Genomic DNA, 13,389 nt, shown 5'->3' on the forward strand with positions numbered 1-13,389 from the left:
AAGAAAGTCATAGTGAGAGTGATTAAGCAATGGAAACAGGTTGATCACAGATGTTTTGGGATGTCCTTCTTCGAAGATATTAAAAAGACAACAGGATATGAGCTTGAGAAAACCAAGATAACTTTTAAACTATCACCATTTTGATTATGGGTTGGACCAGGTGACCTTCAGAGGTCTGTACTGACATAAATTATTCTATTGTTCTGTGACTATAAGCTATTGCATGAGATTAAGGAAAAGTCTAGTACAATCTGGTACATTAGTGGCAAAAAGACCAATCTTCTTTTGGAAGGAGAATATTCATCTATTATTAACAGAAACTGCTATTTCAGTATTAATGACTGGTAGAACAGGCATTTCCTGGCATTTAATGACCTGTTGAGTGCTTGAGAAGTAGCTGAGAGCCCTTTGCCTGGTTCATCATTAGTTGACAGAAAATGACGAACTTGGAGAGAGCACTAGTGCTATTGTAGACACTGAGGACATTTGAAAGAAAAAAAAAATACATTAATTGGACTAAAATCTTTTCTCAGTTACATAATGTCAAGAGGGTTGAATGTGTATTACCGAGAACAGATTTAGGGTCACAATCCTCTTCTTTCTTTCTTTCTTTCTTTCTTTCTTTCTTTCTTTCTTTCTTTCTTTCTTTCAATTTGTAGAATAACTCAAAGTAGATCCACATTGCTATGGCTACTGTGTTTATAATAGACAGACACATTCCTTCCTGATGAAATTCTATTGAACAAGTCCTGTAATTGCTAAGGGCTGATGCTGCAAAGAGTGGGATGGCAGGATTCCTTTCTCATTATCACTCGTCTTGTAAAACATTTTACTTTCCCTTCAACCACCCATTGCATGTCTCATTTTTCCATTCTACATATAAAAGATAGTTATTTCACAATATAATTACTTGATTTTAGTCTATAATCAGTGCAGCTCACAAGCAACTTTATTTTCCGTGAGGAAAGCAGTAATCGTACATGGGGCTGTAGGCATGGGGCTGTAGGCTTTTACTGTGGCTCGAGCTCTGTGCTCTGAGGAAGTTGTTTGTTTTCAATGTCACCGGGGAGAGGATCAGAAAAAGTGAGAAGACTATATGTGTGGTTCTCAGATGCAAAGCACAAAGACAGTGACCTGCATTCAGGATTGTGGGGATAGTATATTATTCTGAAAACAGGCATTGCAAGCATTATTGCTATTAAAAAAATAAAATAAAAAATAAAGAAATAATAATAATAAAAAAACACAATTGAGAACCCAAACCACTATGTTTAGGTCTTTTCTACAGTATTAACTTCACAGGTAAATGAAGACATAAACTGGTGCATTAGAATACATGGAAACAATTGATTTACAGCTTACTTCACAAAAATATTCAAAATAACAAATGTACCATAGTGAACTGAGAAGCTGACAACAGGCCTGCTTCTCTACACTGTTATCCAATTTTTAAAAAGATGTCTTTATCAATGTCGTAAGGAGGCAACTCTGATCAAGTTTTCAGACAATACCAAACTAGAGGACGGGGAGGGAGAGAAAGTCAATACGCCTGAGAGCAGGGCTGCCATCCAGAGGGATCTGAACAAGCCAGAGGAATGGGCAGGCAGGAACTATGTGAAATTCAGCCAGCACCAGTGCCTAGTCCTGCAGCCAGGAAGGACATAGGTGACATAGGCTTGGGCCTTAGTGGTTGGGGAACAGCTCTGTGAGAAGGGCCATGGAGCCTGGGTAGCAGCAAGCTGGGCAGGAGCCAGCAATGAGTCCTGGCAGCAATGTGGGATAGCAGCATCCCAAGATGTATGAACAGCACACAGCCAGAGGAAGGAGGGAAGACATCCTCTCCCTCTGTTCTGCATGTGTTGGACCACATCTAGGTACCTTGTCCAGTTTTGGTTTCCCAGGAAAGACACTGAGAAACTAGAACAGGTTCAGCAGAGGCCATTGCAGTAATCAGGGCTGAAGCAATTGCTGTGTGCAGAGAGGCTGAGAGAGATGGACCTGGTCAGCCTGGAGACAGGACCTTTAGGGAAAAAATGAGCTCTGCAAGGGCCTAACACTAGCTCTCCAGCATCTAGGGGAGGCCTTTGAGAAGAAGAGTTGGATCTGTGCAGCAGTGTATGGTGAGAACAAGAAAGCCAATACGCATAAACTGAAAAAAAAAAAAAAAAGAAAAAAAAAAAGAAAAAAAAGAAAAAAAAGAGAGGGAGAAGTTCTGGATGTGAGGAAAATCTTTTTTACCCTTGATGACAGTCAGGTGTGATGAAGGTAACCCAGTGCAAACTTTCAGCACCTAAAGGGGCAAAGCCCAGAACAACCTGGTCTGAACTCACAGTTGACCCTGACTTGAGCAGGAAGTTGGACTGAAGAACTCCTGATGTCCTTTCCAACCTTAATTATTCTACCATCCTCCAATTCTATGATTTGTATGAGCCTTGTGGGCCTGCCAATTTGAAAAGTATAAAGATGTTATCAAAATTTCATTGCCTCCTACTCTGTTCATGTATTTGTATAAATATGCATGTATACCTTGCTGGGTCAGGATTCTTATGATGTTAAAGCAGATGTGACTTGAGTGAAGTCACATGTCAGGCCAGACTTTGTACAAGGATACAGTACTCAACAGTAAGTGGAATGTTCTGACCGATTCTGACTGATTTCGACACAGACCCACCCCCAGCAACACAGTGAACCAGGATTTAGACTAACCTCAACTATTTCGGCATGCCACTGTGTAAATCCAGGGTGCATTTTTGTCTGGAAGATAATATACAGGGTAATAAAAAAGCTGTGGGAGAATTTCAGAAAGGGCAAAAAAGATCATCATAGGTATAAAATGGTTTCCCTGTGAGGAGTGGCTATGTAGGCTAGGACTCTTCAGTCTGCAAAGCAGATGATTTAGGTGGATAAAATAAAGGCCTATGGTATATAATGGACAGGACAAACAAAGATCTGTTGTTTACTTTTTATTCTCAAAGAACTAGGAGGCATGGACATAAACCAGCGTGCATGACCTTCAAATCAGGGAAAATGATTCTTCATACAGATACAGCTAAGCCGTGAAATTCCTGGCAACAGAATGATGTGGATGCTAAATGTTTCCATTAGCTACAAGAGTACGTGGATGGGCTAGTGGTTTGAGAAATTCCTTTGAGACTACTGAAGGCAAAGAAATCCCTGATCTGTGCTCAGATGATGGCCCAGAATGTATTCTGGGAGAGACAACATCCTGTACTTCTAGGACTGTACAATTGCCTGGATATCTGTTTTTGACCGCCAGCAGAGAATTGGGATTGGTGTACTTTTGTCTGACACAGTATGTCTGCTTTTATGTGTAGTTTTACGTTGGAAGTGGAATATTGTGCATAAAAATGAAAACTCTTCATTTAGATGGTTTACCTGAATCATGCCAGATTAATGGCATGCATTAGGAAACAATTCAAAAGACAGAAGTCTCAGAACTGGGAACAATCAGAACTCTGTAAAAATGATGTGGCCCATGGAACAAAAAGCTGTATTCAGCTTTGACACACATGCGGCGTTCTCTCTGAAGTCACAGGAACCATGCACGCATCAAACCCAAGACAAAAATAGATAAATAGCAAAAATAGATCCAAAAGTACCCATGCGAGGGAAATAACCTTATTTATGGAAAAAGCTGCAGTGTTTATCACCTATTCAATCCTTTGTCACAGATTTCTAAAGCACAGACTGATATAACCCAAGACCTAGTCAAAAAAGAAGGGTAATAACGAATACTTTTCTATTCAGACATGCTCTGAATTAGCACCTTTAGAATGAACAAAAAGATCACTTCTCTGAAGATGACCTGTTGAAGATGGTACCATCTGAGAGCACACAGTTGGACCACTAAGTTTTATTTCAACTCCAGAGAATGCCTTGGTTTCCTTGCCAGTTTGACAGAAGTGCTCAAGAGAAGCTCAAATACTTACTGGCATTTTAGGCTTTTTAGATTAAGTTGAGGAAAAGATTGATTATGTATTTGTTTGGTAGGTTTATATTTATATTTAACTAGGTCTGGGAATGGAAAATAGATTTAATTAAGGTGTAACTATAAATTCAGGTTGAAGCTCTAAATAGCAAATAGTGCAAACAGGAATCAGGATGAGTTTTCTGCCTTCCAGAGAGGTATGTTAAAGTAATCTGTAGATACAAGAGCAATTTCTTACCTCTCAGCTGCTGATCATATACAGAAGTCTTATGTCACTGATCTGCAAAACTTACATGTAGAGTAAAATAGCATGTTAAAAATCTTCTGAAGTGAACTTTATGGATGCAGGTATATACTGGAAAGAGTGGGCCTCTAGTAATTTTTACTTGCTTGAGGTATTTCTTTCCGAAATACTGGTAGTTCCATGTTAATTTTTCAAAGAATGTTTCAAGATATAGCACAGCATTCTTTATGGAGATTTTCTCAGATGCATTCATTCTCCTCAGAGCAGTCCACTGCATAATCCCTGTGCTCCATTTTCTAACCTAATGTACAGTCTTTCCTGACTTCCACTACCAGTAAGGAATTGTGATATAGAAATTAAGTCCTAGGTCCCTGACAGGAAAAGGCCCCAAATTATTAAACTCTGGACAACCCATTGGGCTCATTTCCCAATGAGCTTGGACACCAGCAGGTAGCTAGGCTTTTGGGGGGATATATAACTTTCCTTTTGTAGCTGGTGGAGCTTAGGTTTTATCTGTTATGTTTGTGGATCAGATTTTGAGGTTGAGTTTATATAGGAATTGCATTAGGCACTCTGGAGAGTATAAGTTAAAAAAGAATGCAAAGAAATAAAAAGTCTGGAAGGAAAAAGCACATAGGAGGATGAAATGGAGAATACCAAATTAAATATTTGATTCTCTTTTTCGTTTTAGTAGTTTTCTACTTTGTTAATAATATAACTCAAAAAACCTAGTTTTAAAAAACTTAACATTTTCCATATACTGGAATTTGAAGATCATTATTTTCAACACTACATTCTTTCTCAGATACAGTTTTTGATATTATACACCACTCAAATCCCTAAGCCACCATAATCTGTAACTCAATTTCCATTTATACCTAAAAGGCTTCTGACATCTGTTTAAACACCAATATCTCCACAAGTACATAGAAATTTTACTCCTGCTGGGTATCAACTGAAAGAATCTGAAGTTTAAAATGACATTAAGCTTAACAAGCAGCTCCTAGTGATTTTCTGCTGATGTTAGTATTTAAATGGATTTTTTCCTTCAATATTTCCTGTTTTGTCAGTGGCCTTAGATTCTTACTGAGATCTTTCAAATCAACATACAGTCTTTTGACTGAATATTGAGATAATTTGAATAAACTTTTCAGACTTTTTCCTTGTAGCATGTTATCACAGGCATATGAGCTCCTCTTTCAATGATTCATCAGCTCTCATGAACAAACAGCATACAACAAGGCAGAATAGCTGAACTCTGAAGCTAATGAATGGGTCAGTACAACTCTATTTTTTTTTTTTTTTCAAATACAGCTTTTTCCTCCTGCTTTGGGACTTGCACCTTATCTCATACTTGTGCCTTGACACTTTGTATTCATTTTCTGGTCTTGAGGGCAAGAATGCCTTAGAAGTAAATAAAAACATATGGTGACATCAAGTAATTTAATCAATCAAAATTAATTACATTTGAAATTCTGTGCCTCAACTATACATTTTTATCACCCCATGCCTGAGTGGTATGTCTGGTTTACAGTAGTGACAGTGTCCATTTTACCATGAATCCATGAATTTTATGGCCTGTCTCGTATTCCATTACATTTGATCTTAAAGCCATCTTCCTGATGTCTTTTTTTTTTTTTTTTCCTTTTTTCTTTTTCAGGGGCCAAGAAAGAAGCCATCGGATTTAATTTTGGGCCAAATAGAGGAGTATTAATTATATTTTGGAGGAGTAATAATCATATTTTGCTGACAACTTTAGTCATTAATCTATTAAATTGTCTCCATGGATGTTTGTCTTAACATGCCAATGGATATAATGATATGTCAGATCTGATTTTTTTGTATACAGCTGGTAACTGGGTGTTAGGTGATGGTCAAGGTTGTCCTTGCCATAGTCTGCATTTTATTGTATGGTCATAATCAAGGGTGAGGAATTTGTGGAAGCATGATTTTTTTTTGTAGTTCCCTGACTACTGCTCTTTCTCCTTGAGATGTTATTATCATTGGATGCGATGACTGTTGTTAGGATGTCACCATATCGTGTTCACTTTGTCTACTTTGTCACCTTGACATGCAATGGTTGAGTTAGGCTGTAATTCTGTTTTAACCTAACCTGGAAAGACTGCATTCTTATGTTGTGGAGGTAGTAAGAAAAACATTCTATCTTCTATGGTCACATTTGCAATAGCTTGTTGCTGTTGTCCTGAAGCCAGTTTGACTTTGCTGAGAGAAAGAGTTGACTGCAAGGTCATTGTGATCTGCTTCCCAGACTGGCTAGGCTGAATCCAGACAGATTTATGCATTTGCCTCTGTGAAGGCAGATGTACTTGGGGAAAAGAAAACTTTTCTCTATTTGAGATTTCCTTGGGTCCTGAACAGGGAATCTGCAAAGATCATGTGGAAGCTCCAACATCTGAACCTTTCATCAGGGCTCCTCCTTTCCCAGCCTCAAGACTGCAATTGCTCAGTCTGCAAGTTATGAAGACATATCTCAGCTTACCACACATGTGGTTTCACATTTAAGTTCTGAAAAACTGAAGTCATGCATTAAAATCCTTGCACATCATAGCTTGTCATCACCCTCTTTGAGGGGTAGCTACATTTAAATGCTCTTCTTGAAGTGTTTCAGAGAATTTAAATTTACCATGGGATTCCCTATTCTGCTTTTCCTCCTTCTTATGTTATCTTTAGATCTCATTTCAGCAGCTCTCAGCTTGTGTGGAAGATATGGACCCAAGGTTTCCTGAACCTACAAATAGCATGCTGATCTGAGCCCCTAGAGAAGAAAGAGTCAGTCTTTGTCCCTGGGGTTTTTCATTCTTCTTTTGGCTTAAAGGGAAAGCTTGGCACCTGGATTGCCTCTTGCTCAGCAGAGCAAAGAACTGCCTTCTCAGCTAGCTCGAACATGTCTTTGGTTGTTTCTTTATATGGAAAATAATTCTCACTGCTGCTAACAAAAAAGAATACCAATACCAATGCCTTTATATAGCACATAGCTCAAGCTCAGAGTACCTTTTACAAACAAAGCCAGAAACATGATTTTTTTTTTCCCAAACTTTTCAGAAAATGAAAGCAGAGAATGTGAAAAGTGATTTACCAGTGCTATCCAGTAAACTGGGAGTGTGGGGGTGCATAATCCAAGAGTCAGTGCCCCGGACACGGGGTATAGTAAACATGTAAGAAGGTGCACTGTGAAGATACTACTACAAGGACTGCCTCTCATGTCCTGTTTCACCAGCTTCATTAATTTCTTTTGTTTGCAAGCATTTCCATAGCATACACCTTTTCAGGTGGTGAAGAATTTGGTGGCAAAGCATTTGAGTGTGAGGGGGAGATGATCAACTAGTTTCAGAAGGAATTGCAAGGGTACCCATGGCAGACAACCCTTTAGTCCCTTCCATCCCCCTCTTCTGAGTCTCTTTCATTTCTCATGCTCAGGTAAGAGTGCAATTGTTATGGTTCTATCAATATGGTTATTTCTCCCACTGTGTATTCAGTGATGAAGGAGAAAACTAGTCTGCTAATCAGAATTCATTCATTCCTTTATAAGTTCAAAGCAGGGTCAGCACAAACCAGATCTTTGGCTTGGAAGCACTTAGGTGTTTTTTTTTTTTTTTTTTTAAATCTTGCATCAGTGCCATGTCTAACTATGTCCCCACATAAAAGCTTTTTGGCACAGAAAGTCCTTCATTCAAGTCACTCTCCTTCATGTCACTGATTAATTCAGACCATTAACTAAGAAGCAAGCTACCTAATCATTTGTCCATATGTGGCCTGCATATGTAGCAAGCTTGTAAGTTTATAAGTGCAGTTGGCTAGCAAAGAAACCACTAGCATTTCATTATATTTTTGTATATCTTAGTAGTTTCTGCCCCTGACCCCCAAAAATGAAAGGCCAAAGCACAGCCTGTCTTTACAGTAATTCCTTCAAAAACAATCAGAATCAGAAAAACTCATCATCTGACACTTCTAGTCCAAATTCCAGAGCTTTAATCTTTTTACAAGTTCACCTGGTCTAAACTTTGGCTGATTTCTTGCAACCCACTATTGGTAAAACTCTGTGACAATTGTTAAATTATATTGTAAATTAAGTCAAAGGGAATTTGAATAAGTAAAAATCAGTGTTAGCTGAAATTTAGTTAGAAGTTAATTCTCCTGTTGTAATCTCAATCTCTGACTTTCAAAATTTTATTACAGATTATGTTTTATAAAAGTCTCTGAGCTCTTCCCCATCAGGTCCCAATTTAATCAAGACCTTTATTTTCACTGATTCTCCTTCACTATTTTCATAGTTCAAGTCTATAATCACTATTCAACAGTTTTAATTATAGCCACTGCTCAAGAGACCTGAAACATAGCTTTTCATATCTTTATGAGATACTTTTTTGTATGGAGTCTTGAAGATCTCATAATTTATATGCTATTAAAAAAGTCTTATGTGACGTGGAAGCGAGATCTGGACTCTAGTGAATACCTGTGAATGGGTTCAGGTTTTTAATATTTGCTTTGTGATTAGTTTCTATAACCATCACAGACTTAGCACATGTGGGCTGTAAGTGCATACTGCAGAATTTTGCCTGATGCTTCAGAACATAACTCTTTAGTTTAATGAGAAATGCCCAAGCCTCTGTAGCTTAGAAAAACAAAACATCACAAACTCACTGCCCTCTGTCCCCACAAAACATCCTTGTAGGTCTATATAAACTTAAAGAGAAAGCTGTTTCCTACTAGGATTATCCTCAGGTCAAGGTGGTGAGAAACAGGCTCTACTGCCAAACATCTTCTGCTTTGCTTTATGTTTCCATCATGAGAACTTTTATATTGGTGACTGGTTATATTGCCATGCTCCATTGCATTTCCTCAAGGTTTTCCTTTTTTTTTCTTTTTTTTTTTTTCTTTTCACTCTTTGGCTGACATCACAAATCTAACCCTGTGCACATACACACAAAATACATGTAGTTGTCCCTCAGCTTCCCTTCTTCCTCAGGGTTTTTGTCTGCAGACACAAATAATGATGATTAGGTTTCCCTGAAAGAATAGAGAGTCAGCTTATCCTGAGTCAAGCTCTGAGCAGTCATGTCTCAGAGAGATAAACCAGTCATGTTTTTTTTTTTTTTTTTTTTTTTTTTTTTTTTTTTTTTTCCTAACAATATCTTTCAAAATCTCTACAATCAGAAGTTTCGACTATTAGGGTGTATAATATCCAGAACTACACAGGCGATTAAATTGCTTATAGACATCTAGTGAAAATTCTTCTTCTACCCTTAGGCAATACCACAGAAAATGTGATGAACAATGTTATCCCTCTGCCCTCACATGTCCTCCTGGGTTGGTTCCATCATTTCTTTGGAAGTGATAATTCTTGGGTTTGTCTTTTCTCTTTTGATCTCTTATCTCTTTTCCTCTCAGGGCTATTCTGACTCCAGAGTAATGGATGTCAGCATTGTATCGAATCCTCTAAAACTGAATCCTCCACCTTAAAAAAAAATAATATATATATATATATTTATTTTATTTATTTTTTATTTTATTATATTATCATGTTTCCAAGACAAAGGAGTGCCTATAATCTGTGCTGGAATGAAAGCAGTGGAGACTGAAAACAGTTTTTGTCTACCTAGAGACAACAGACAGACATCTCCACAATGTAGTTGGCATAGTTAAATGCTGAAGGGCCACTAAGAAAATTATGCAGTTTCTGCATCTCATCTGTGGATAATTATATTTACTATAAATACTGTGAGCAACAAGGAAAAGTTGCTAGATAGTTGTAAATTACAGAGGGAACTAAGAACTGTTCCATATGAAAACATTAAAATAATTTAACATCAGGCTGTGTGAAAAAAGGTCTGGAAAAAAAAATCCACACGCTATAGATTTGTTGAAATAGCTCTAGCATATAGAGAGAAGGGTCAAGGGAATCTGAAATAATCCTGTTTTCACTTTTAGTGGGTTGCAAGCCCTATTTTTTCAAAAACATAGAAAACAATACAAGGAAGAAAGATAAAAGAGCACCGAAGAAGTAAAAATGACTAATCTGTAGGAAAAAAAAAAAAAAAAAAGTCTATTGAGATAGGTCCACTGTTGGACACTGAAAAGAGTTGTCTCATGCAACACCTGAGTGAAGGATCGCATGTGTGACAGAGGGAAGGTTACTCTGTACTTGCCCTTCTTTGGTGCTAATAAGCATTTGCTTCACTTTCAGAGACAGGACTGCTGGCTTTGGTTTACCTGGTAAAGCTGTTATTGAGAACAGTATGTCCTGAAGAGGAAAATGTGGGAGTGTAAGCAGCAAAAAGTTGAGATTTGTCAGAATTAGCAAAGCTATGGAAGAAAAGATATATCAATCAACTCTCTGTTGTATTGCTTTGGAGATAGATATGTTTTCTCAAGAACAGTTTTGTTCTTAATTAAAAGAAAGCTTTTACCACAGATCCCGTTTCAAAGGGACCAGGACTGCAAGGTTGGGACATAAGTTAAACCTTCTTCAGCAAATCTCATTTGCTATACAGGGGCTCTGTTTGATACCCAGGCTGAGAATGGGGAAATTGTCTGACTCCACCTGAAGAGGTAAGGGATGGTTAGAGACCTGAGCAGCAGAGGGAATGTGGTCAGAGAGATAAGGAAATGTCAGAGGCACTGTTTTCTCAGAGACTGTAAGAATCAGCGATAAACATAAAAAGACACTACACACACAGATCCTTAAAATACCTTTAAGAATCTGGGTTTTAGTCCCTGGGATTATCCAGGCTTTTGATTCTGATAAGATGATTTATGAAGGTGCCAATAAGTACTGCTTACAGGGGTGCTGTTTGTGATGTTTGCATTCAGAGCCATGGTTTCAGAATGTGGGACACACTGGGGAGATAGTTTGTAATTGTATAATTTATCTGAGAATAGATTATGCATGTAAATTTGGTGTGAACTTAAGTCCCACTGGAAGTACCTCAGTTATTTCCCTTCTACTTAATCCATTTCTAGTTTTGTAATGCTAAGTACAAAATAATACATCTTAAAAAATTCTTGGCTTTAGCAATATCCTATCCCAGCTGTGCTTTCATGTAGAGGAAATAATGCCTGCTGGACAGAAAAGAGATGCTACCTTTAGCCATGATGTCTCTCAGTGTAGTATCTTCTCTGACCTGTTCTTCTACTGCGCTGTTGTCAACACATCATCTCTTGCACACAGAATATAAGAACAAATATATTTGTGTGATACCCATCTATCTCTGCATTTGAGAGTGGCAAATGGCATATGACGTGGAAAAGAGTAGGGCTTCAGTGTGCCCACTAGAGCAATGTGCAGTGATTTTCAGCTCATGATTTGCATCAGTTTATCCACTCAGCTGGTATTAGATCTGAGCCCTTTTAATAGCCAGTAAAGCCCTTTTCGCCACAACTATACCATTTCTTACTTCATTGGCAAAACACAAAATTTGATTTAGAGTTCTGCTTCAGTGAGTAGAGATCTTCTTATACTAGATCCAGGTCCTCAGCCAGATAATGTTTTATGGAAACACACAATCCTTAAATAGAAAATTTAATACCAGAAGTCATGTTTCCTTTTTTCCCTTTATTTTAGTTTCAGTCAGGTCTGAGCCCCAATATCTATGAATAAGGTATCAGTTATGCTGCACAGGAACTCAGGTCACACCGAATGCTACTTTTAGTTACACAACAAGGTAAAGTACAGTTACAGTATTAGTTGCATTTTCATTTTAGTGGGTGATATTTTCAGTTTAGGAATATCTATACAAAATAAATTCTAGCCCAGAAAACATGTCTGATCTGGCCTAGTGTACACGCAAAACCAGTTTGGTTCTATTGTTCTTTCAGTTCATCAAAGTAGGGGGAGCTTCCCCCAGCACTGGCTCACAAATGCTCGATGGAAAGGTGAGCACAACTGCAGAAGGGATTTTCAGCCCTGAAGTAGAGGAGAGAAGCATTTCTGCATTTTTCACTTTGCTTCCTTTTTGATGACAGAATATTTAAAAAATGATCTCTTTCTTTCCACAGTGTCATAAAGTTGCTGAACCTGAATGGAGAGAAAAGTGCTTCTGCTGCTGAAGCAGAATATAGTAATACATTTTCTTGCCATGTGTCATTATCACAAAAATACTGCAGCCAGAGTATGTAGAACATTTTGAATCTCACAACCATCTTAAATCTCGGTCCAAGCCAGTGAAAGGTTATTATGCGGGTACAACAATATTCCCATTTCATAATCCATTGTCTACTCATTTATCAAAATATTTTATTTATTTTTTTCTTTTTTTTTTTTTCTTTTTCTTTTTTTCCCCCCGTTTCTTTTACTACCTTTCATCATGTTTATAAGACACCTAGGAGACAGGTTACTCATAGAAGAACTTTTTTTTTTTTTTTTTTTTTTTTTTTTGTCAGGTGCACTGTCATTTCTGTATATTTTAACTCTTCCTTGGTTTCTGTGGTATATAAACACACTTAAATACACCTATGATAGTAAAGTTTCGCTCCAGTTGTCCTTTCCTTTCCTTTCCTTTCCTTTCCTTTCCTTTCCTTTCCTTTCCTTTCCTTTCCTTTCCTTTCTTTCCTTTCCTTTCCTTTCCTTTCCTTTCCTTTCCTTTCCTTTCCTTTCCTTTCCTTTCCTTTCCTTTCCTTTCCTTTCCTTTCCTTTCCTTTCCTTTCCCTTCCCAGCTCCAGGTTCTGCTCTACCATCCCATATGTCCTCATCACATTTCTTTCAAGTCCCTTCTGCTCTACTGCTAATGTGCCTGAAAGAGATATCCCTGTTCTTTCTTCTTATTAATGCCAAGGCTAATCTGAAAATATTTTTACTCTCCAATTAAATGATTAGTAATGGGAGTCTCGTACAATGGTCTCACTGTACTCCCACTCATAGCTCCATTTCAATGCAATATAATCCTGTCGACTACAGTGGAGTTTTATATTGGAGTCACCAAGGGAAGGGAAAGGATCAGAAATCTTTGTAAGCCAAGTTCCCTTTAAGATTGGCCTTTTTGAGCTTCTTTTTGTGGAGAGCCTTGTAGAATATGAATGGTCAGATTTCAAGCAAAAATGAAATTGCAGATGATTTCTTTGCTAAATAATAGTAATAATAATAACTCTGGTAAATTACTTCCCCCTCCCCTCCCAGTGCTTGTGGGGAGAAGCTGAGCTTCTGGAGTGGAGAGGGAGGATGGCAAGGAGCACAGCAGGG

At 37.9% G+C, this 13,389-nt stretch overlaps 1 long non-coding RNA gene across 3 annotated transcripts in view; it reads left to right on the top strand.

The window, feature by feature from the left end:
- Nucleotides 1–13,389, top strand: part of LOC121065810 — a 35,495-nt gene that overhangs the window by 7,110 nt on the left and 14,996 nt on the right. The window contains exons 3-4 of one of the 3 annotated variants that reach the window (XR_005817328.1): nt 2,976–5,468; nt 5,854–6,110. The exons of the other annotated variants lie outside the window; for them this stretch is intronic. This is a non-coding gene — a long non-coding RNA (uncharacterized LOC121065810). Of the gene's footprint in view, nt 1–2,975; nt 5,469–5,853; nt 6,111–13,389 lie in introns of those variants that run through there. 3 annotated transcript variants of the gene reach the window in all.

Source organism: Cygnus olor, chromosome 2 (assembly GCF_009769625.2).
Source record: "Cygnus olor isolate bCygOlo1 chromosome 2, bCygOlo1.pri.v2, whole genome shotgun sequence".
Classification (NCBI taxonomy): Eukaryota; Metazoa; Chordata; class Aves; order Anseriformes; family Anatidae; genus Cygnus; species Cygnus olor.